The sequence below is a fragment of the Girardinichthys multiradiatus genome, chromosome 5, assembly GCF_021462225.1.
Source record: "Girardinichthys multiradiatus isolate DD_20200921_A chromosome 5, DD_fGirMul_XY1, whole genome shotgun sequence".
Taxonomy (NCBI): Eukaryota; Metazoa; Chordata; class Actinopteri; order Cyprinodontiformes; family Goodeidae; genus Girardinichthys; species Girardinichthys multiradiatus.
The window spans coordinates 35,359,151-35,385,276 of record NC_061798.1 but is presented as its reverse complement, the minus strand read 5'-3'; the positions used below and the strand labels follow the sequence as shown (position 1 = coordinate 35,385,276).

The following is a 26,126-nucleotide window of genomic DNA, read 5'->3' as shown; positions in this document are numbered from 1 at the left end:
ATCAGCTTTATTGCCAAGTTCGTACATACAAACAAGGAATTTGCCTCCGGTACACTTTGCTCTTTTGTTCTGTTTTTGCATTACAGAATATACAAATTTACAATGTACAATATACACATATCTAATAAAAAAGGTGCATTTGCAACATCTGTATGCTGTTGTTCTGTACTCTAGTTAACAGTAATAGGACTATGGAAAGTTAAGTTCAAACCATAAGATAATGATGAGAATTTAGCAAGAAAGTAATTTTTATATCACTCTATAAATAAGTTGTTAAGCAACTGGGTTATCTCTCTGACTCACTCATTTGCTCTTGCAGTCATTTCCCCTGTAGCATTTAAATACGTAATTTAAATAAGTTTAATTGGTTGTGCTTACAAGCATTTATGGAAAACTGTCAATTACTTACGAATAATCTGCAGTTACTGCGTGCATGAACTGTAACCCCAGTTCAGATTTATCCATCAGAAATGATTAAGCTGCAGAATGAGCATTAAATTATGACTCTCCTAAGGTAATAATAAAAATTTACTGTGATATTCAAAGCATTTTGTGGGCTGACTTAGAGCTTAAATGTATTGGACGGCCATTTAAGAGTAATTCTCCTAAACGACAGGTTTAAAAGATGCACTGAAACAGTTAATGTGACAGAACTCCTATTTGTAATCAGATCTTGTTTAGCCACCAGAAAAAAGTGTAGCAACACTTAAAAGTGCAAATCACACTGGAGGCATTTGACAAACAACACAGCTGCAAGGAGCTGTATTCTGGTGTCAAGGCTTGGAACACGCAGAGTCTCTTACAAGGATTCTGCTTGAGAATTGAAAACTATGTGCAACGTTGTGTCAGTCTATCCCATAAAATCCCAATAAAATACATTGTTGGTGGATGCAATGTGCCAAAATGTGAAAAATAAACAAAGGGTCTGAATACTTCTGGAAGGCACTGTACTAGATACCAGTACAGAGTTTATTTTTGTAGAGATGCCATTCAAGCTCTTGCAACCGTGAACTTATTTGCTGGCCTGTCTTGTATGCACTCTCAGTCTGTTAAACTCTGAATAAAAAGCTTTGATGACTGTATACACACAGACCCTTTAAAAGCCATGAAAAGGACAAAACACTGCAAGAGACATTCACATCAGTTTTCTAGCATTATAAAGGAAATGGAAACTACTTCATTTCTGCTTATGATGGTAATAACTGAGAAAAGTATTATTTTGTTTTCGGTAGATGGTATTCATTGTGTTTGTTCTGGAAAATTTTCACTGGCAATAGTCATTCTAAAAAGAAAAACATGAGTTTCTTTCCTAAGGATAGTTTATCAATGATTCATATTGTGAGTGTGAGGTGAATTGAAACTGCTTTTTGATGCTTTTCAATCCAAGCCATCAGCTGCAGATTCCTCACCTGCTGATGTGTTCAAGAAGGAAGGGGAGGAAACACCTCAACAGTAATTTTCAGCAAGGCTGTTACAGATTGATTGACTTCCACCTCAAGTCAGTTTGCAATCACCCACAGTCATTTGTTTGATGCAAGTTGTTGGTTCTGACTTCAGTCTTTCCATCAGTAAAATATGTGATCGTGCAATTAGGAGTTGCTTCCAAATGGTTTGGGGCCTACATTTCAGGAAGAATACCTAAAATATTGTGCTCTTAGTTTTATTGTACAAAACACAAATTTTATTTTAAGAGATAAACTAATTAATGTTTGAATTGATTTGTTTTGATGAACCACAGAGTGGATGTATTGTTTTGTAGAAATAAGGGGAGCAATGTTTGATCTTACTGATCAGTGTGATTGAATATTGACAATATATTTTTCTCTTCTTTTTCCTGTAGGATTCCAGAGCAAAGCATAAGTTCAAGATCCACAGCTTTTGGAGGCCCACCTTCTGCGATCACTGCGGCTCTCTGCTCTATGGTCTCATCCACCAGGGCATGAAGTGTGACTGTGAGTAAAAAGATTATAAACTCTGAAAACAGTTGGGTAGTTTAAAGAAAAGAGGATCTGGTGTAGTGTATGTACGTAATTTCTATAGGTTAACTGATTGAATTTGTTTTTCTCAGTCAGATGTCTAGTGTATAAATTGTGTTCTCTGACATCCTCATCTCCTTATTGTCCTACCAGCCTGCCATATGAATGTTCATAAGAAGTGTTATATGAAATTGCCCAGCCTCTGCGGAACGGATCACACCGAACGGAGAGGGCGTCTTTTCCTCAAATGTGAGGTCAGCGAGGATAACCTGGAGGTCACAGGTAGGGCTCATAACATAAAATAATTTCAACCCTTTTCTCTTTTCTTGGCTCAAGTTAGTTCTCTAATCTCATGCAAACATTAAGAATCCATCATATGCCTCAAATAACCTAATTTGCAGTTTTCTTATCATCAACTCTGCTTTAATCCCTGTTTAGCTGTTTGCAGTGTAAGTAACTCTAACAGCCATTGTGAGTTGTGACTGCAAGCTATCAGTATGCAAACCCTCCTCCTTGTGGTGCACAAATCGATTGAGCCAATCCTGGTTTACATGCTGCTGCAAGGCACAAATTAAAGTTGGCCCTCATCTGAAAGCTAATCCTAAACTTAAATATTTGGCTCAGCTGAAGTGTGTGCTCTTCTGCGGAGGCCCTCTTTGTTATTCTTTTTAAACTATCACAACTTGCTTTTTGTTACATAGTGATGCTGATGTAACTGAATCACAGAGGAAAGCAAATCAGGTGCTTGAAACATTCATTTCTGTTAAAGATCCTCTAAACTGACATTAATGGCAAACTTCTGATCTTTAGGTCTTGTAAAGCTCTAACCTGCTGATTCAGATTTCTCCTTTAAGAGTAATAATGAAGCCTTCCTTTTGGAATAATCTGTACTTATATTTTAGGAAGGAAGGAAAGATCCGACCATGTGGGTTAGAAACAAGTTTAACTCACTTAAAAAAAGAAAAAATATAATGGAGCTGACATTTTAAACCATCTTGGGCATCAGATGTTATTGAATTTCACAGTTAGCGTGATTAGCAATGAATGAATGAATAACCAACATTCTTGTTTAAAATACAGTTTATTTTTTGCTTCCTTCCAATTTTTGTGCTTTTATTTTGAAACATTCCACTGATACAGAAAATGACTAACTTTTGAGTTTTCTTCCCCAATAACAACTTCCACACTAAAGAGTGTTGTGGTGTTAACTTCTAGTGTGTTCACTGATTGGAAAACTGATTTCTGTGTCCTGTCATGGCAGCGTAGGCATATTTTAGTTTCCAACCAGACAGTTGCTGTTTATGGCCAATCAGGCAAAAACTGGTGGATGTTATGTTTTTATTTTTTCATTTTCTTAAATGAATTTTAATTTGAAATTTATATGTAAATGTGTCAGATTTATGTTAAGAAACACAAGATTGCTGTTTTAGTGGTAGAAGAAAAAGGTTAATTACCAAATAGCACACAAGCCCAGTTCAACAATAGTTTAGATAAGGAAATGTTCTTGTTGTTTGGAAAGACTAATGAAGTTGTTATTTCAAATGAGCATGTAGGCCTGTTTTGAAATGGTCCAGCTAGGCAATAATTATTGCATCCTGCAGCTGTCATGGGCAGGCTGCCATGGAATAGTGGGTGCCAGAAAGATTTACGCAATCTTCTTTGTAAAAATGTTGGGATACTGGGGATACTTTTCTGATATGTATCCAGAGTTGTTGTGTTCTGAATTAAGGACCCCTGCATCAGTTTTGAAGAGGGAACCATTTGTCCTTTCATCATTTTATTTTAAGAATATTTTGTGCCACTACCTTCTCTAACTTTGTATACCTGTGTGACCTCATCATGGGACATTGCCCATTATAAAATACCTCACGACTGTCAAGATTACAATACTCAGGATTCCACAATAAACTGCCCCAACAGATGGTGTATTTTCTGAACAATCTCTTCTGCACACTGCTCTGCAGGTCAAAAGAGGATTTTTTTGGTGCATTTCTTAATTTCTGGGAGGAGCAGTGTGGTTTTTGTCCTGGCTGTGGAACACTGGACCAGCTCTACAACCTCTAAAGGTTGTTTGAGGGTTCATGGGAGTTTACCCAACTGGTCCACATGTGTTTTCTGTGCCTCGTGGCCTTGGGGTCGATCCAGGAGTCTGGAGTTGGGGGCCCTTTATTAGGGGCCATCCGGCCTCTGTACAAGTGCAGCAGGAGTTTGGAGATTTCTGTGCCCTGTCTTAGTAGCGTAGGCAATCACTTTAGCGGACTTTTTGTTTCAAATCGGACAGTTGCTGTTCAGGTCCAATCAGGTAAACATTGTTAAATTTTTTATAATGACTTTACTGATCCAAAATAATAAGATTGTATTTGTTAATATGTCAGGTTTATGTTGAGAAACACAACATCACTCTTGTATACCTTTGTGACCCCATCATTGGACATTGCCCATTATAAAATACCTCATGACTGTAAAGATTACAATACTCGGGATTAAAAAGTGCTGAACTTAGTGCCTTACTTGTTCATTAACAGAACAGATGTAAATATATAACTGATGGGACCTTAATAAGGTTTTCAAGTTTTCCTTGAATGCAGACAGACTACGACATTTCCTAATCGAATATGATTAACTGTTCCACAATAAACTGCCCCAACAGATGGTGTATTTTCTGAACATTTTCTGTCTCTTCTGCTAACTGCTCTGCAGGTCAAAAGATGATTTCTTAGTGCATTTCTTAATTTCTGTCTTATAATAATTACCCCCAAAAAATGTAATTGTTTTGCAATCAGTCTTTTCATTGCAAGGCTATTGTGTGTGATCATGTCTGTCTCTGTATTTTCAATTACTGATGCCTGTGGTTTTTAACAAAACACTTAAAGAGCTTATTAAAGGATTTAATGAGGTATTATTAATAGCATTTTTATGGAGTCAAATGAATAGTTATACAAGATTTTACTGTGTCTTTTGAAATCTTGCAGCTGTTTTACATTGTGTTAACAAGTTAAATACTTATCACTTTCATGGCTGATTGCGATAAGGATTTTAGGAGTGATATTTTCATTACATAATCTTATCTCACATCAATTTATGCACATAAAATAAATAAAATAAAAACAGAAAATTAGAGCAGGAGACATACTAAGCTGTTTTGCAATTTAGTATTTTTGACTCGCCAACCCATTACGTTGTATGTTTTATATAGTTTTTCTCATTTTCCATGCCTTCAGTTTTCATACACAAGCAATTCTTAGGGTCACAGGAAGTGGAAGGTTTGATGAATAAACTCCTTTTTCTGTTAAATTGTTGATTTGTACGAACATTGTTGGGTAGTTTTTGAGAGCCTGTACTATTTGACTGGCTTTCTGTGGTTAATCTCATTGATTTGAGCATAATCACTTAAATCTTTTTGTTTCGACATTCTTAACATAAAAGGGACAACAAAAAACAGAACTTTTGTAGTGCTATAAGAGGGTTATGCAAGTTTTGCTCTCCTTCATGGTTCCTGCAGAATTGTCTGTTTTTTCTGAAGGAAGCCATTTTGCTTTGTATTTTGAGGGAGGGTGCAGATCAGTTCCAAAGCTGTAATGATAGCGCATTAACACATTTTCTTGAACATGGCATGGAGCTGACGGCAAGCACACATTATCATTTAATAAACTGGCAGACAGGGGTCAGTGCACTGCAGGGCCCTGGCATTGAACCTCATGACTGATCAAATTAACTGATGAAACAGGGTGAATGGTGTATGATCATAGCTTCCACTAAATGTTAGGAAACAACTAACTGGTTGTGTGGAATAAAAGGATTAAAAGCATTTAGTACCTCGCCATGTATTTGTTCCATGTGCAAGTAAGTGGTTAGTTTATTCTGCACAGTTCTGCACAACTAATGCTGCCTTTAAGGCTTAGCTTGACCAACATTAAAATGAATGAATGAACTAATTAATTAATCAATGAACTGTCAGTATGCAAATTAATGTTTGACTTTATTTTGGCACATCAGTCAGTAATTACTGAAATACCAACCATGTTAAAATTCCTTGATTTTCAAGTTTAAAGAATTCAGACTACATTTATTTTCAAACTTTGTTCTATATAATTGCACAAAACCTATATAATTAATCTACAAATGAAATCTCTTAGGGTGGGAAAATAGAAAAATAAAAAGGGTATAATAACCCAGTTGGGTAAGAGTGCATGCTCCTTCAATAAAACTTTGTTGAAACACCTTGATTTAATTTCAGTATTCAGTCCTACTGAGTTCACATCTGCCATCAATTAGAGTGAATCTTAACAGAAAATAAAGTAAACTTGTTAAAACAGGATTTTTGCTGACATACTGTAGTCCCGTTGGATCCATAAGCTAAAGCCAAATTTTGCAGAAAGGTTAGAACTGATCAGAATAATCTCATTGTACAAATTCATCACTCAGAAGAAGGCTACAAAAGTTCTACATCAGTATATGTATGTATTACTACAGTGAGGTCTGTGATGAGAGAAAGTGTGGGACACTGTGACAAAAGCTGGGTGTTTTTTTATTTATTTTTTTTATTCAATGAAAACACAAGACGAAAATTGCTCAGGGAGGCTACTAGGAGGCCGACAGGAACAGTGATGGACCTGCTGCTGTTTCCAATGAATGCTAGTTGTGTTCTACACGTGACAACTATCTGCTGTATTCTCCTTTTTTGTGCATGTAAAAGCAGGATTAACCTCTTACTTCCTGAAGTTCTTTACAGTTCTAGAAAAAAATTATTTTGCTTTTATTCAAGCAAGTTCTTAATTAGGTAGATTTTTCTAATTTGACATCAATCTGACAGCAGATGTTTGTTAGGCAAAGCCATCCACAAAGCAGACAAAACACTTTGGTACAGCCAGAGCCCAGAACTAAATCCAACAGATATTTATTTATATTTATGGCCTGAAGGGGGCTGTGGACAAGAGAGGTTCTCATCTGACAGATTTGGAGAAATTTTGCAAGGTAGAGTTGACTAATTTTATCAAGTCAAGGTGTGGGATGCAGATAGACTCCAACCAAAGAAGAACAAATTCTGAAATTAAATCAAATGTGTTTTTGACAAAGTATTAGTGTAGGTTTAGTTTGGATTAGCTTAGGGTCTAATGCAACCAAGTTGTTGCAGCTTTTTTATTTTTTATATTTCCCCTGAACAAATGTACGTGTTCTTTTTCTGTTAATTTGTACAGCATATATGTCACATTAAAGTGGGAAAAAGTTTGGAAATTATTTTGCATAGTCTCAAACAAACTTTCCAAATCCTGCAGATTTAATGGTGGTGTGGACACTGTTGAAAACCACTGGAAAATTTTTTGAAGTAAAGCAATTAAATAAGAAATAGGTGGAAGCCAGCATTTTTCAATGCCTATCCTACACCCATTTATAAGTCAAACAAAAAATATACCGGATAGAAAAAGAAAACAATTAAAATGTCTAATTTGATCTATTTAAAGACCTAACAACTTATGTTATAACTTAGAATTAGCTAATTTAATTCCTTTTTTCTTGGATGTGAACCTTTTTAAGTTGCTTTTAACTCATAGCTAAGAAGATTTTATAATTTAACTTTTGGATCTGAAACAAATTAGTTCACATTTGACATCTATTATATACAAGTTTCCCTCATAATGTTCTGGTTTCATTTCAGAAATAAAAATGTATAGAACACAGAAGTCTACAGATTAAAATGTAAAAAAAAAAAAGTTTATTTAAATTTTAAAGATCTGGCCCATGTAAAAAGGTAATTCGTAAATTTGTTTTGGGGGGCTTTTTAAATATAGTTTTGATTGCTCTATTCCGAAGTATATACCTTAAAAACCCAGTTTGTCTGTGTATGGGTGGTGCAAAGACAGCAGAAAATATCAGTTTTGTTAAACACAAATTTTAACGTGGACAGGGCCTAAAAATTATCAGCTGCAAACTGCAGAGTAATTTTATGATTGCTTATTTTTGGTAGTGTTTCCATCTCTTGGGTCATTTGTAAAACCTAGCCTTGAATTTTAGTAAACTCTATCTTAGGTGTTGAGTTACAAATTAATAAACCCAAAAGCCTGTGGTATACAAGGGTATCATAGACAACTAGTCCTCTGGTGTCAAACATGTTTTATGTGTTTGGGTGTTTTCACTGACTTTTTCCCGGTGACATATTTGCCTTCCAAAGCCAGATGATGTGTTAAGGCTTTCTGCGAAAGTGGTCCGAAACCATTTCAACCTGGAGGGTGCTTGGGTGATCTTATTTCTAAAGTACCAGATCATTATAGATTCACTCACACACCCAGAGGACCCCCAGAAAACATTTTTAGACACCAAGGGATACTTTGTAGTGGGTTTTCATGCCTTGAAGGGTCAGAGCTGCATTGACACATGACAATCTTCATAACTTTGTGCAGGTAATTTAACTCCTGATGTCCAAATATGCACATGCTAACACAGCCACCCTGGGGCTTAAAATTACGTATAGTAATAAAAATCTTAGAAAATCTTGTAAGTATTAGAGAGATAAAGAGTTTTTGTGTTTATTCAGCTGCGTTCTGCTTTAACTAATATCAGCAAAATGTGTTTTTTGTTTATAAATTCCTCTACCCTCATTTAAACAGTCACAATGATATGGTTTAGAGTCAGCTAATATAATCCTTCTGGGTTTTTGGCTGGACTTTCTCAATAACATTCTTTCCGTTTTTGCTCTTTCTTTAGACAACAATCTACACAACCACTGCTGAAGCCAGGTTCTTACACATACTGTATAAAAATACAGAACTTTCTTTCACACGGTCTTAACATTTAATCAGATTAAGCTTTTCCTGTTTAAGGCATATATTACCACATTTATTCATATGAGCCAAATAGCTAAATGGCAGGATAATAATTATGAGACATTTTAAGAGAAATTAAAAAAGTTCTTCAAGTTCAGAAGTTTACAACTCACAACCAAGGCCTCAGTGGCCACACACTCAGTGACAAGCAAATACTTTCTCCAAGTCATCAGCTGGCCAGAGCCAAAATGTCTAGCAGGAAGTGACATGGTTGCAAGGAGAAGCAGCTGGTCCTTTATACCCCATTGAGGACCTCCAGGCAGGCCAACATAGATCAGACCTTTTGGCAGTAGACACTCAAATATCTAATGTAAATAATGAGTCATCCAGACAATAGCGAGAAATTTGTGCGCAGCTTCTGGAAACACAAGTTTTAAGAGTTTGTGTTGATGGAATGGAATGACGTGGAATTAGAGAGGTGCTCAGGAAGACAAAATGGGATCCTTTGTCTCTGGGAGAGGAAAGGCATGACATGTTTTCTGCTGTTTACATTGCATTCCTACACAGTTCTCTCTGTCTTTTTTTGCTGAGAAAGCCACTCTCGTATTTGTTTCAGCAACAACGTTGTTCATTTATTCACAGCCAATATCCCTCAGTTTCTCATTTATTCGTCACACTGGATGAATATGTCCATCCGGGGATTCATGATGGACAGAAATTATAGAACAGAGCCCATTTGCTGTATTTACTCTCAACTTCATGCTATCTGTTAATGTCAATTTCCACACTAAAGAGTACCAGTGTAATCTGGTAGCGATGTTTTATCTGTTCATAGATAAAAAAAAGAAATCTGTTTTTTTGTTTCCTACCTGGCCAAAAACCAATCAGGTTTAGTCAATAGTAAAATCATCCACCTCTACTTTTTATTGTTAACCTCCCTTGCTATGTGAAGTTCAAGCAGAAATCTTCCTTCACTATTTTGTATCTAATCTGGCGCTTCAGTGGTCTATATTGTGGAAAACTCTGGCCAGTTACCAACCTTACAAAAAGTAGATAATAACGCTGCTACATTTGAAGGTGAAATATTTATTTTGCTTTTAGTGTTTCTGTTGAAGAGAGGATATCAAAGTGTGCTTCAGCCATAAGCTTTACAATTTTATATAAATGTTGCAGGTTGACAGCCGCATTTTCAGTCATGCAAGAAATTCAATAACTTTTTATATCTGGATGATCAAATCAGTAAATCAGCTATAAAAATGATATCCTTATAAAATAATTATAACTATAATTTACGTCTACAGTTACTGACTTGGTCCAAATATAGTTTGTGATCGCAGCAAAGCGCCGTCCGTCACAGTATTTGAATGCAGTCTGCCACTTTCCAAATCACTGATCATCATTCTGAGGGATGCCTAAATCAACTCTGCAGCCTTTCTTTGCTGTAATTGTCATTTCTCTGTAGTGTCTGATTCAGTTTGCACAAAATAAGACAGCCTCTTGCGAATAGAAAAATTCACTTAAAAATCCTGTGATTAGAATTTTCTTCAATTAGTCCAAGTTACAATGAAGCAGCTGATGGCACTTGAGATGAAACCAGAGCCAGAATCTTTTCAACTGCAGAGCCTCGTATATTTAGCTTCCGTAGTTAGCGCTGTACAACTGCAAGGTTTCAGCGATTTGGTAATGCTTTGCTGAGAAGATACAGTATTTTTCAAGGCAAATAAGTACGTGTATTTGACAGCAAACTCTGACCATGATCTGGGGTAAATTTGTTCAGAGAGTAGTTATTTTAAATTAGCAGCGTTTGCCAGAAAACTGAAGATGAGGAGAGATTTCTCTTTGGAGCATCACTGTGAGCCCATACGTAGAACCTTTTTTAAAGCTTCAGAGATTAACTTTCATAGTTTTAACTTTAAGATGTGTTGATTTCTGGCATAATCCTGGAAACACAGTGGGACATAGAGCCAGATGTTGCATCACTTCTACCGTTGGTATTTCCACTGTGTTTTTCTGCCTCAGTTCCCTCAACATGTGCCCCTACCTTTCACCTCCTCAGTGTACAATTTTGGAGATCTTGAGCAATACTTTCTTTTTAAACTCGTCTTTCACACCAATACACAAAAACACTGTTTGATTTATCCCATAAAGGCAATGCTCTGTCATCCAAATGGAATCAGGTAGTCTGGAATGTCCCCTACTGGTGATAACTGGAAGCACAACAACCACTAACTCCCCAGGCTACATATGAATAAATAAACCCAGAATATTCTGATTATAAGACAGTTCAAATTAATTTATTCATACAATCAATACACACAGGCGAGCATCAGTGGAGTGTTCTGTGGAGTTATTAAAAGGTTTTCAGCGACACATTATTTTCTTTCTTCATAACATATCTGAAATATTTTTTTATGCAATTTCTCATACGTTAATGAATACACTTTTTTAGTTCATGTATCCACCCTTTTGCCCCTCAACCCTAACTGTGTAAACAACCAAAATAAGCTTTGCGTAATTTTTGTAGAACTGACAACACAGTTTGTTTGTCTCAGTTACTCAGAACAGCCAACTGAACAATTTGCGTTTTTATTTTTAAATATCATATGGGGGCTGGGTCTTTTGCATACCTGTGATAGGAGTCTGAAATATGCAAAATATGACTTTCATAATGTACAGATGTTTTTAGACTTCACTTGAAAACACACTTTTGCCCTTTGACTTTTAACACAATGTCAGTCTCACATTGATTGCACTGTTTATTCAGATGTTATTATGCCATGTTAGTTCTTTTAGGATTTTAATTTTTACCTCTTGTGTTTTACCTGTTGTGCAACACTTTGCACAAACTGTGTTTTATACCTGGAAGAAGTTAACTGCAATTTTTGCTTTCCAAGAAATAAGGCATTTTTTTTGTTTTTCTGTAAACAACCTGATGTTAGAATTCATGCAACTGCAACATCGGCTCAACACCTCCTCTATACCATCAGAAGGCAGATAGTTGCCAGCTTAGAAACGCTCGATATCTTCCTACACCTGGAGCCGCTCCTCTAAACCTCTTGCATCACCTGTGTAATCCAAACGTGTATGTGCATTCTGCAGCAGCTTTCTCTAACACTCCTCTAACTTCACATGTTACTATATTTGCTCAACACTTTTATTCTCCATCACAGGTCCTAAGATCCAAAACAAACAGGAGAAGGTTGCGTACTCAAACATCTATTTTATTCTATTAACACAACTGAACAGAGAGTAAAGCAAGGAATAAAACTATTTTATCATGTAGCCCCTGATTAGAAACTTATCAGGCTTGTTTTGCAAGTCTGTTATTGTTGTTCTCAGTGACATTGGCTCAGAGCATATATTTTTGATAAGCTTTTTTATTTGTCTGTCTTAATTCCAAAAATAAATTATATCATTCAGTCTAAAGTCAGATGTTTAAACCTACCAGCTCCTGCCTTGGACAGTTGCCATTGTTTCAGCCTGCAGTGTTGTATGACTAACAGTACTTCACAGAGAGGTTTCTACAATCTCAAGGGCTCCTGGTTAAACCAAACAGGCATGCGATCATGCTGTCTCTGCGGGGAACTTTGGCGCGCTGTTTGTCGATAAACAAAGCATGTTTGTGCATACATATACTTGACTATATGCAGTTATCTGTGTACACTGTAGTGTATTGCATGTCTGGCTGTGCACCAAATTTGAGCGCTTATGGGCCGCTAATGTCCCTGGTGTGCCCTTGTTTACTTAATAACTACATATGGGAGGACAAGACGTGAGCCTTCGCCTACTTAAGCATGACACAACTTGTAGTTCTGACTCACTGTTCTCTTAATACCTCATGCATTTGCTCTCTTTATGTCTCAGTAGCAGAAATGTTTCTCATAGGGTGCAGCATGTTGTTTAATCCTGAATTTTTGGACTTCAATCTACAGATGTTCACCTGTTGCATAAAATTGTATTTTTTCCCCACTGACATGACTAGTCTCAGGCTAAACATTAAACAGTATATTTGTGTGGATAAGAGAGGAAGAATCTCTTGTGCAAATATAATAAGTTCTTTTTTATCATCATGCTTACTTATGATGAACTCTTTCAGATTACAATCTACTGGTTAGAAGTGTAACATTCACTTAGAAATGTTATGTTTATTTTAAGCTTTTAAGGATTTTTAGAACCGTTTTTTCCTGTGTGGAATAATTCTGCAAAATACTACTTAAATTCTTAAAAAGTGCAAAGGTTTAAATGTATTGTGGATTTTCTCTGATCCACACTTGTTAAAGTTTACATACTAACTAAAATATATTCACACATCCTCTCTAATATTTGGTTAAACCTCACTTAGTAAGTTGCAAATCAACATAACCATCTACCTTATTCAGGTTTAGCATTTGATCGCTCTTCTTGGCAGAATTCAGAGAATTCATTTAAATTACTTGGTTTCCTTCCTCAAACCTGGACTTTGCTGTCAGGACGTCCCATTAGCTTAATGTTAGCCTGTTTTTTCCTTTCCAAAACCAGTATTTGTGTTTGGGAACATTGTCCTCTTGGAGCACTCTGTTGTTTTCAGGTTTTGACGATTTGACTCAAGCTGACCCCCTCAGATGAAATTAAATGAGTCGGGAAGCATCAATTATCAAGCCTACCATGAACAGTCCACAATAAAGCACATGTGGTGGCAGCATCATGGTGTGGGGATGTTTTGCTACCAGCATTAATTGTGGGTTTGCGCAAAGTGAATCAAATTTGGAGAATGAGGACTACCTCCAAATTCACCTCAGATCAGTAAACTTCTTGAAAGTATGTGGGAAGCTGGGTCCTAGCCAGGGAGCCAACCAATTAAAATGGAGTCTTGCCGCTCTGCCAAGAAAAGTGGTCAAATATCCAGGCAGAAATCAGTCAAATGCATTTTGATTGCTTGAATTGCGAAAGTGGTGATGAATACTTTGACCCTTTGAGAATTAGAAAAAAGTCACAGAACACTAAAAGTTGTGCATCCTGTTCTTGCCTTGTTTTCTTAAATTATTGCAGTTTATTTCATTCTTGAAAAAGAGCAATTCTAATAAATCATTAGTAAATCAAAACTTATTTAGCATTATTGCATGTGATGAGTGCATGTAACTGGATCTGCATATCTACTGTATACTGTCTTGTCTAACTCTGAGTCTTAGCAGCTAGGTTAAATTTTCTTCATCATTCTTCATCTCTCAGTTGGTGAAGGCAAAAACCTCATTCCCAAGGACCTCTGATCCATATGTCAAACTCAAGCTCATACCAGATCCTAAAAACGAGACCAAGCAGAAGACCAAAACAATCCACTCCAGCCTCAACCCCAAATGGAACGAGACTTTTGTTTTGTGAGTATGTTTTTCCCACTTTTTTTCTATATGTTCTGTCCTACTTCAAGCTACAGTGTTTTGATATTTTGTCTATGATGTCCTAAATAATTATGTAATGCAGAATTAACTGAATATCAAGAAGGATGATATTACTGTAGTTTGTACCTGTTTTCTCTTTTTTTTCCATAATGGTCATAATGTGTTTTTCAGCAAGCTGAAGCCTGAAGACAACAACCACAGGCTGTCTGTAGAAGTGTGGGACTGGGATCGGACCTCCAGGAATGACTTCATGGGAGCCCTTTCCTTTGGCGTGTCGGAGCTCATGAAGTCTCCTGTCTGTGGCTGGTAATGTTTTCTTTCTTGATTATCACTTACTTAAATTGTGAACTATGATATTAAAACAGAAATTAAGTTTGAAACCTCCAATCTTAAATCCCACGCACCAAAGAAATCCTAAGAGATATTGCTCAAACAAAAATGAAATTATTGTTTAAGGAAAGTGACTTTTGTACTACTAAGCAGTTTAATCTTGCTATATAAACATTCCTATTTTTATATTTGTTACCTAATTATGTTAAGTAGCCTTAGTTTATTGTTTAACATTACACCACAAAGTTAAATGCATTCTATTGTGATTTCACACAGTAGCACATAATTGTAAAGGGGAATAAAATTTGAAAGAAAATCTGAAAAAAAGTTACAGGTATTTCTGTTTTGAATAGTCCACCTTCTGCTACAGCTGTTTCCTACAGCCGCAAATCTTTAAAGGGTATCTCTACCAGCTTTGCATATCTAGACACTGAAAGTTTTGTCTCATTAATTAAGCGACTTCTGGAGGGAGTTGGTTGCATGGATTTCACTTAGGGGTATCAGAGAAAAGGGGGTTAAATATAAATAAATGTCTCATCTTTTAAAATTTTATTTGTAAACGTCTTTCACTTCACATTCATGTATTTCATTGTTTTGGTGTTTCACATAAATCCCAATAAAATACATTAAAATGTGAGGTTGTCTTGTGACAAAATGTGAAGTTTAAGGGTTGTGATACTTTTGGAAGGCACTGGAATGATTCAACACAAACAATAAAAACAAAATAAGTATGTTGGTGCTATGTTTACGGCTAAACCAAATACTGATATTTACTGTATAAAAGGCATAATCTTTTTTCTCACTTTGACATGAAATCAGTATAAACCAGGAGTTTGAAAAGTCAATCTTGGAGAGCTTTTGTCATTCAACTTTTAGATGCATCCCTTCTCCAACATAATCAAATACATGACTCGTTACCAGGCCTCTGCAGATCTGAATGGCAGGGAATTCACCCGTATGATTCAGATGTCTTGGAGGAGGGATGCATCTATAAAGAAGAGTAGTAGTAGGACAGGAGTTGGGCACCCCAAGCCTAAACATTTCCGCCCTGTATTGCTAGATAGGATTACCAAGTTGTTTCTATTTGCAAAATGCGAAAATAGTAAGAGAGAATGGCAATTTCTATTACTTTCTTTAAATTCAGACATGTACATGCATTAATATTACTATTCCTCCAAACATTTTGGGATGCCCAGACGATGATGTCATTGCTTTGTAAGTTTCTGATAGGCTTGAGGTAATTTGGAGACATACCTTTGAATGTTTTTTTAAGGCAACACCTTTGAATGTTTTTTTAAGGCAACACCTTACCACACTGCTGCCTTGTGTGATTTGTTGGACCTCTACAAGTCTGGTTCATCCCTGGGTAGAACTAAAAGTTATGCTTGCGTCCAGTTTAGTTTGTTTTAAACCTGTCGTTTTCTGATTAACTAAGAAAAGAACTTCAATTCAAGATCAGTGGAGTAAATCAGAATTGCAAAAGGCCAGTAGATGAAGTATTATCAGCTTATTTTGTAATCTCACAAGTATTTCCTTTGTGTTTTCCATGTCTGTGTCCCTCCTGTTGGTTTTTAATCTTTGTTTTAGGTACAAGTTATTGCATAAGGAAGAGGGGCGGTACAACAATGTTCCCATCATGGTGGAAAATGACAGTAATGAAGAGTAAGGGCAGAAATTTGAGGTGAGAATGGCAATAAAATAATCACCCTTTGCTTTTGTGATTTATCTGTATGACTCAGTGTGTTGATATATTTCAAGCTGTTTCAAGCTAATGTCTTTGTTGTTTACCTTGTATTGTTGTCTACAAATTATTTTGGGTATGACCTATCTATTACATATGCTACAGGACATATATGCAATTAGCACAGAAGGTTAGGACATTTGTATCGGTTGATTATTTGCAAGGAAAATGCATTTGTGGGTTTAGCAACCAATGCCAAACAGCTTATTCTGCTATTGATTCTTGTTTGGTGTTGTTTATGGGATTAAATGATTGAGGTTTAAAGAAACAAGACATACTGACAATTTAACAATTAATTAATTTAACAAACAGGAGTCTCAGTAGTGTATAGAAGAACAACATTCAGCCATAACATCTTGGCACCTACTACTCATGCTAATCACCTGCTTGGTCACACACTGGTGTGGGATGGCATCCCATTCTTCAACTAGTAGTTGTCACAAGCCAGTGAATGTGGATTTGTTGGTTACTCTGGCACGAACAGCATGTGCAAACTGATCCCAAACTCTGCTGTTCAACTCACAAATGAATTTTTCTGACAAATGTGGCAACAACTAAGGGGGGATAAAAGGCTTTCCAATGATGTAAGGTTTATCGCCAAGACGTTTTGTTACAACAAAGAAAAGAATATTAGCAAATGCATATTTTCTTACTTTTTGTGGTAACTATATATGTGATCTTGTGATGTAGCTTGGACAGTGCAAAATAGCCATTAACTGAAAGAGGTGTTGACTTGTCTCCTATTGATTTGGCCCTTATTCTTGATATTTCAAAAATTGTATATGTAAGCCTGTTTGTTTTTGTCTTGGTTGTTAGTTGTTTGCTACATTAGGATGACAATCCTAAATCACTTCACATTACCTGGGAAAGTTATGTTAGCTTGCTGTAATTACTTGTCAACAGCAGTTTTATAGCCTATTAAATAACCCTTGTAAGACATAGAATTATGAATGTTTGATAATAATTTAATGTATGACGTCAGCATACTGACTGACTGACTGACTGACTGACTGACTGTATGACGTATCACGAGTTTGTATGTATGGTATGATAAGTGTATGAGCCCTCTTGAGCTGCTAAACTTTTTCCATTAAAATGAACTCTCAGAAATCTATCCGAATATGTGGACCTTTCTGAGAATTGCTGTAAATTTTCCTATCTTTGTGGTTGGAGCAGAGAGAAACTTTTCAAAGCTGAAACTGATTAAAACAAATATGAATTTCAACATGTCTCAGTAATGCCTCGCTGGCTTGGCCGTCTTCAGTATCAACCATGCAATTGCTGAGCAGATTTCATATGAGGACATTACTGATAACTTTGCATCAAGGAAAACAGACATACTCTATTTAGGTGGCTGTTGTGCACTTTAAACAATTATTTTTTTTTTGGTTTGAAGTACAGTAGTGGAAATTATGTTATTCATAGGGAAATGCTTTAAATGACAGTTGTGAAGTTAAATTTTTGTCTTGTTCAAAGTTTAATTGTGGTAAGCAGATTTTCTTCAGCATACAGTTGTTTTGCGGTTTAATCCGTATTTCTTTATTGAACATTAATAGTGTAGATTTACTTATTTAAAGAAGGGTAGACTTCACATGACAGTCGTGCAATTTCATTTGTGTTTCTTGAAGTGCAGTAGTGTAAGTTATCTTATTCAAAATAGGTTCCTTGACCGTTGTGCAGGGAAATTAGTGTCTAAATCAAAGTGCAGTTGTAGTACACAGATTTTCTTAAGTCTTCTTCTATTGGTGCAATTTAGAAATGGCTCATTTTAATTGAATTTATTTTCTACAGTATTTATTTTTTGTTTTTGTCTGTGTTGGCTTGTCTATGTTCTTTTGTCTTTTTTTGCAAAATATTTTGAAGAGTTCTTTATCATTTGAGTTAGGCCTATTTCTACACTCTTAACAATATAGATGCTGCTGATATCAACAGTATACTCAGAAGAGGTGATTTAAATTTATTTTTATTTTTACAGGATTACATTAAAAGAGGCGATTTTAATTTAATCCTTAAAGTGTTAATATCTGTATTGTGTCAGTGACCATACTGCCTTGGTGGAGGTCTGCGTTCTCTGAGTGGTTTACCAGTTTGTATTGTATATTTTTAAATTCACGGTATACAGTATTTCTGTGACTTACTTTGTGTGTTTATAGTATTATTCCAGTTTCTTCAATTTCAAGTTTTTTTTTTCTATATAATCAAAGAAATTCAAAGTGGAGCGTGTCAGTGCCCCAGGGGGTGGGGTGTTGGGGAGCAATTTCTGATTGGAAATTGTCCTTATTGATAAATACCAACTGTTCTTTTTCTTTAGCATGTCAGTTTTTACATTATCAAGGCCATTACAACTTTCATAAAGAGATTTTCCAGTCTCAAGTTTATAGTCAGATATTAGTAATATAAGTATTAAGGTAAAAATATACCATATCTATATTTATTTTTGCACATGTGTGAAATACATCTGAGTCTGCAGTGTCTTATTTATTAGCCAAGCCTGCTGTTAAGCTTTGATATATCTCTTTACACACTAGCTTTCACTATATAACATCACAAATCTGTTAGATAAAGCTAGGCAAGTAAATAAAGTGATGACATTTGTTCATATAAAAAGATGGATTTTACACACATATTTTAAATATTCATGTACCACTAAAATACTGCTCTATATATCTTTAAGCTTGTCCTTCATGCATGAAGAGTAAAAGGTTTTTCTTACTTGATCAAAATAATAGTTGCATATACAGTGATCTTCTAAAAATGAAAGGCTATTGTGTTGCATTTATTGCACTGAAAACTTACCAACTACTCCTAGCTGGATGTATTTGCTGCACTTCCCAAAGTTTAACTGTCTAATCATGAAATCCTTAATCTTCTTATGAAGTGTGTATTGCCAGCAGTGTTGCTGTTTTTAAAATGCTTAGATTCTTTTTCTCTGTGAGATATTTAGAGGTTTGTAAACTGTCTTGCCAGCAATTCTTGTGTATACAGTGAGAGATGTTGTGTTGCCATCTGAAAATGTCTGAATTTTTGTACATAAATGCAAAAAGCATGTACGTACTAATTTGAAAGCTGTTACAAAACAGTAATTGGATTTGGGAAAGTCTGAGAAGCTTAGATCTTCATCATGAGCTTTTTTGTTAGAAACTCTCGGCCTTTGTGTTTTTCATGGAGTTGGTTATCCTCGCATAATACTGTATAAAGCCCAACCATCACCTTTTCATTTCATTCAACAATTTATTTCTATTAGATATAAAAAAGATTGCAAAGAGGATTGGGTGGCGGACGAAAGTGGAGACCTCAGCGGCCCGATCCCCGGATGATTAGGCTGGCTCTAGGGACGTGGAATGTCACCTCGCTGGGGGGGAAGGAGCCTGAGCTTGTGCGGGAGGTCGAGAGATATTGACTAGAAATAGTCGGGCTCGCCTCCACGCACAGCGTGGGCTCTGAAACCCATCTCCTTGAGAGGGGTTGAACTCTCTTCTACTCTGGAGTGGCCCACGGGGAGAGGCGGCGGGCTGGTGTGGGTTTGCTTGTTGCCCCCTAGCTCAGCCGTCTCGTGTTGGGGTTTACCCCAGTGGATGAGAAGGTCGTATCCCTGCGCCTTCGGGTTGGGGAGACGTCTCTGACTATCATTTCAGCCTACGGGCCGAGTGGTAGTGCACAGTACCCGGCCTTCTTGGCGTCCCTGTTGGGGGTGCTGGATAGTGCCCCTCCCGGGGACTCCATTATTCTGCTGGGGGACTTCAACGCCCACGTGGGGAACGACAGTGACACCTGGAGAGGCGTGATTGGGATGAATGGCCTCCCCAATCTGAATCCGAGTGGTGTTTTGTTATTGGACTTCTGTGCTAGTCACGGATTGTCCATAACGAACACCATGTTCAAACATAAGGGTGTCCATCAGTGCACTTGGCACCAGGACACCCTAGGCAGGAGGTCGATGATCGACTTTGTTGTCGTATCATCAGACCTTCGGCCGCATGTTTTGGACACTCGGGTGAAGAGAGGTGCTGAGCTGTCCACTGATCACCACCTGGTGGTGAGTTGGATCCGCTGGAGGAGGAGAAAGCCGGACAGACTTGGCTGGCCCAAGCGCATAGTGAGGGTCTGCTGGGAATGCCTGGCGGAGCCCTCGGCCAGGGATGTTTTCAACTCCCACCTCGGGGAGAACTTCGACCAGATCCTGGGGGATGTTGGAGACATAGAGTCCGAGTGGACCATGTTCTCCGCATCTATTGTCGATGCTGCTGCCCGTAGCTGCGGCCGTAAGGTCTGCGGTGCCTGTCGCGGCGGCAATCCCAGAACCCGGTGGTGGACACCGGCAGTAAGGGATGCTGTCAAGCTGAAGAAGGAGTCCTATTGGCTGTGATTGGCCTGTGGGACTCCTGAGGCGGCTGACGGGTACCGTGAGGCCAAGCGTGCTGCGGCCCGGGCTGTGGCAGAGACAAAAACTCGGACCTGGGAGGAGTTTGGTGAGGCCATGGAGACGGACTACCAGTTGGCCTCGAAGCGATTCTGGCAAACCGTCCGGCGCCTCAGGAGGGGGAAGCAGTGCTTCGCCAACACTGTTTATAGTGGGGGTGGGAGACTGCTGACCTCGACTGAGGACATTATCGGGCGGTTGAAGGAGTACTTCGAGGATCTCCTCAATCCTGCCATCACGCATTCCGTGGTGGAAACAGAGGCTGGGGACTCGGGGTTGGACTCTTTCATCACCCAGGCTGAAGTCACCGAGGTGGTTAAAAAGCTCCGCGGTGGCAAGGCTTCGGGGGTGGATGAGATCCGCCCTGACTACCTCAACTCTCTGGATGTTGTAGGGCTGTCATGGTTGACACGCCTCTTCAACATTGCGTGGCGGTCGGGGACAGTGCCTCTGGACTGGCAGACTGGGGTGGTGGTCCCCCTTTATAAGAAGGGTGACCGGAGGGTGTGTTCCAACTACAGGGGGATCACACTCCTCAGCCTCCCTGGTAAGGCCTACGCCAGGGTATTGGAGAGGAGAGTCCAACCGATAGTCGAACCTCGGCTTCAGGAGGAGCAGTGTGGTTTTTGTCCCGGCTGTGGAACACTGGACCAGCTCTATACCCTCTACAGGGTGCTCGAGGGTTCATGGGAGTTTGCCCAACCGGTTCACATGTGTTTTGTGGACCTGGAGAAGGCATTCGACTGTGTCCCTCGTGATGCCCTGTGGGGGTGCTCCAGGAGTATGGAATCGGGGGCCCTTTATTAAGGGCCATCCGGTCCCTGTACGAGCAGAGCAGGAGTTTGGTCCGCATTGCCGGCACTAAGTCGGACTTGTTCCCGGTGCATGTTGGACTCCAGCAGGGCTGCCCCTTGTCACCGGTCCTGTTCATAACTTTTATGGACAGGATTTCTAGACGCAGCCAAGGGCCGGAGGGGGTCTGGTTTGGGGACCAGTGGATTTTGTCTCTTCTTTTTGCAGATGACGTGGTCCTGCTGGCCCCCTCTAGCCAAGACCTACAGCATGCGCTGTAGTGGTTCGCAGCCGAGTGTGAAGCGGCTGGGATGAGGATCAGCTCCTCCAAGTCCGAGGCCATGGTACTCGACCGGAAAAGGGTGGCTTGTCCTCTTCAGGTTGGAGGGGAGTTCCTGCCTCAAGTGGAGGAGTTTAAGTATCTCGGGGTCTTGTTCACGAGTGAGGGAAGAATGGAGCGGGAGATCGACAGACGGATCGGTGCGGCTGCCACAGTAATGGGGGCACGGTGCCGGTCCGTTGTGTTGAAGAGAGAGCTGAGCTGAAAAGCAAAGCTCTCAATTTACTGGTCGGTCTACGTTCCTACCCTCACCTATGGCCATGAACTTTGGGTCATGACCGAAAGAACGAGATCCCGGATACAAGCGGCTGAAATGAACTTCCTCCGTAGGGTGGCCGGGCACTCCCTTAGAGATAGGGTGAGGAGCTCGGCCATCCGGGAGGGGCTCAGAGTAGAGCCGCTGCTCCACCACATCAAGAGGAGCCAGTTGAGGTGGCTCGGGCATCTATACCGGATGCCTCCTGGACGCCTTCCTCGGGAGGTGTTCCAGGCACGTCCCACCGGGAGGAGGCCCAGGGGACGGCCCAGGACACGCTGGAGGGACTGTGTCTCTCGGCTGGCCTGGGAACGCCTTGGGCTCCCCCTGGAGGAGCTGGAGGAGGTGTCTGGAGAGAGGGACGTCTGGGCGTCTCTGCTGAGTCTGCTGCCCCCGCGACCCGGTCCCGGATAAGCGGAGGACGACGAACGAACGAACGATAAAAAAATTGATATATGAAAAATTGTTTTGAGTTCCTGCTTAAACTATTTGCCAAAAACAGTCAATTGTTGTTATTCTTGAAATTTTGATAATAGATGACTATAGATAGAATCTGGAAATTTTTATTATTTAAGTGTCAATCTGTAGTCACACCCGTACTACATAACAAGTTTGGTTAATTCTTTGATGTTTCGCCATAACACTTGTTATGGAACAGAGCTGTTTGAAGAACGCTCTGCTGCCACTACCTATATAAACTCTCTGCATGCTTTTAAATTTCCCCAACAAAGTTTCTTTCCTAGACAAGCCCAATAACCAAATTCTTCTGCCATTAACTCTGTTCTGAGTTTCTGTCCCATAGAAAGGACTCTTAAATCTGTTTTATGTTTTTCTTTTAATGTGTTTGCTTTCCTTCTCAACAGATGCAGTCTCGGTTGGTTCTGCTGGAGGCCTCTTCATGATTAGAAGAAGTCATTCCTTCTCACTGTTGCCTCATGGTTGCTCAGGAGGAGGGATTGCTTCAAAGCCAATAGCTCTATACAACTGGCTGGGCCTTCTTACATGGATAACGTCTGACAAATTCACATTATAATCTAATTTAGACAAGCTTATGTTATATTTCGTTCTATCAAGATGAGTGGATTTTATTGGTATGAATTTGATTTATTGTATATTTATAATAATAATAATAATAATAATAATTCAGTTATAATAATTGGAAATGATTTGGACCTTGGGATGACATGGGCCATTATGTTGTATTATATAAATGTATATGCATTGAATATAAATGCACTTTATAACCATCACACATTAGTTGTTCACAGCTTCCTTAGCTCATCTCTTTTAACATTTGCTAACACACCTTTTGTTGGTTTTAATAATCTTGCATTTATCTATCTAAATTAACAGTAAAAAAGCAAGGAAAATTAAGTAGGTATCCTATGTCTTAGCACGTTTCCCATTATTTGGCTCCATAAATTAGTCATGCAGGTCTTGGGAAGTTTGTTGGGCTTGCAGCAGGTGGTGCCACGCACGTTCTGATTTTCTGATGGAAGGTTTTTAGACCTTAGGTTGAAACGAAAAAAACACACATTCTATATAATCGTTGTCATCTCATTATAATGACATCTTTAAGACATTGGAAGAAGCTTTGTTCACTGTAACATTATCAGTTTCATTTGACTAGTTTTATGGAGAGTCTTCTAGCTTGCATTGACTCACCCTCAAAGCAGTCAGGGATGGGAAGGTTTCCATCGTTACAGGTGCTGGCCACTGGGTAGCCACACTTATCAACTTTGTTCATACAATAGAAGAAAACTGGTTCTCTATGGAGCACTCTGTTTGGCTTCAGGTTTTCAATCCAGATCTTTCTGGCATTATAGAAGAATCGTCCTCTTTTGATACCAACTGTTGAGGAAGCTGGATTTTTAAAAAACATGAAAAACATAATTTAAAATATTTTTGGCTGACGCAGCAAAATAATTTAGTGGGATATGAAAAACAGAAAAGGGATTTTTCTACAGCCTGAAAAACTGAGGGATTCAAACTCTCTTACAGCAGACTTACTGTACTTAAATATAGAGTAGAAGCGTGAAGTGAGATCTAAGTTTCTCATGACTCACCTCTGCAGACTGGCTTTGATGACCAGTTTCCTGCGTTTTGACACTGTATCTCAGCCTCGCCCTCCAGAGTATAATGCTCATTGCAGGAATACTTAACCTTCTCCTTGTATCCATGTTGCCTCATCACAGCAAATGTGATGACACCATTTAATATGTTTGGTGGAATGGGGCAGCTCACATCTGTAACAATATTAATAATAATAGTGACGATATTATTAAGCAACACAACTATTACATGTAATATAGGAAAATATGATGAAAACAATAAATCTAGGATGTAATATGAGTATACTGGCACCATATTAACTCATATATTTGTACATTACTAATCTGCATTTACTTCGACAACTGGTGGTTTGGTTGCACTACCATCAGCCATGCAGGACCCTCTCTCATAACTTGGTGCTTTGGGGGGTTTGTAGTCATATGTCCATAAATAGTCGTGGTTCCTGTTACTTGCTTATCGCAGACAATTTTATCCTCTCTTGGTGGCTTGGGCAGTGGACCGTTCACGCCTGTTGGGTCAAAATAAAAACTTTACATAACAAGATCCGTATAAACACAATGAAAACAATATGTTCTTTAAATATTTTAAATCTGTTTGGCTCTGTGTTGCTCTGGTATTCCTCAGGGGTCTGTTATTGGGTCTGTTCTCTTCACTTGTGCCTCCACTTACTTATTTTAAAACATATTCATATTGATATCCACTTTCAAGTAGAAGATTCTTCATTTTACATGCTCTTTAAAGTGACCTTGAGAAAATCAGTGGATAAATTTTCTGAGTGCCTCCAATATAAAAGAGATGAGGCGGAATTGGAGAAAATTCTTTGAACTTCAGTGACGGTAAAATAGATGTCATTATGCTGGAGCCCAGAAGTGCTGCTCGTGTAAATAAGCTTGACCTAGGTCCTTTCTCCATGGGATTTAGGTCAGGTCAGTTTGTTGGCCAAACAATTACAGTGATACCATAGTCATTAGAGCAGGTATTGTTCTGAAGTGTGAACCATTATTATGCTTGGATACAGCCAGCTTCTTTAGCAATTATATTTTTGTGCTTTCCCTTCCTCGTGGAGGGCATCTATGATTGTCTGCCTGGCTATTATGTCATATGTATGCTATAACAATCAAGTTAACAACTGGATCTGTATGAGTTTCACATTTTAACCAGAATTGTTGAAATAAATTGATTTATTGAGATGAACCGGTATTTGTTGTTTATATTTACAGGATGTTTTGTACTTCATAATGATTTGTACACAAATCTTATTAGTCAGATAGCAATTTATAGACAACTTTGGTCAACCTGGATCTTTTCAAATGTGCATTTTAAATAAAGTTGGTAAGATATAGTTGATATGTTTTACCTTTGCAGAGAGGAGGCAGATTAATTAGCCCCTACCATGACATACCTGATTAATGAAAGCAACATATTTAAGTAATAATCTGCAGTTAAAATTGGAAAAATAAATGAGTTAATTTTTTGTTTACACCCATCATCACATGCTATCTGTGCTGGACAACCCGCAGAATGATAAGTTATCCTCAACTTTCTTAATTCCATCATGATCATTTTTTAAATTTGCAAGATATCAACTGCAGGATTAAAACAGAAACTGCAGCCTTAACTCACGGGAACATGACAAGTTTTCCGGCGTCCATTCTCCTGTAGCCGTGCAGGTAATTCTGGGAGGTGTTGCCCTTGAAGGCACATAACCCTGCTCGCATGAGAGGGTCACATCTTCTCCAATCTCAAACACACGTTTCAGGGAAGAAACATCGACTCCATCAGAGACACGAGGCCGGCCACAAACTGGTAGGAGAAAAACAAAGGAAAATGACGGACAGGATAAAAAAAAAAATAGTCTATCAAAATATTTTCAAGCACAAAACATTTTAAGATAAATTTACAAATCTGCAAATGTACTTTTAGAAGGTGTTACAGTTGTGCATTTAGTTGCAAGGCTGAAAAGGAGCAAAGTGGTAGCCATTTCCTGAAGGGGTAAAACCAGCTCTGTTTCCCATTCAGCTGAGTAGGGAGGGAGTTACTGGTTAAGGTAATGGCTACAGTG

General features: G+C 38.5%; 1 pseudogene; it reads left to right on the top strand.

The window, feature by feature from the left end:
* LOC124867839 overlaps positions 1 to 25,258 on the top strand; it is a 31,825-nt pseudogene extending 6,567 nt beyond the window's left edge.
* The last annotated feature ends 868 nt before the right edge of the window (positions 25,259 to 26,126 follow it).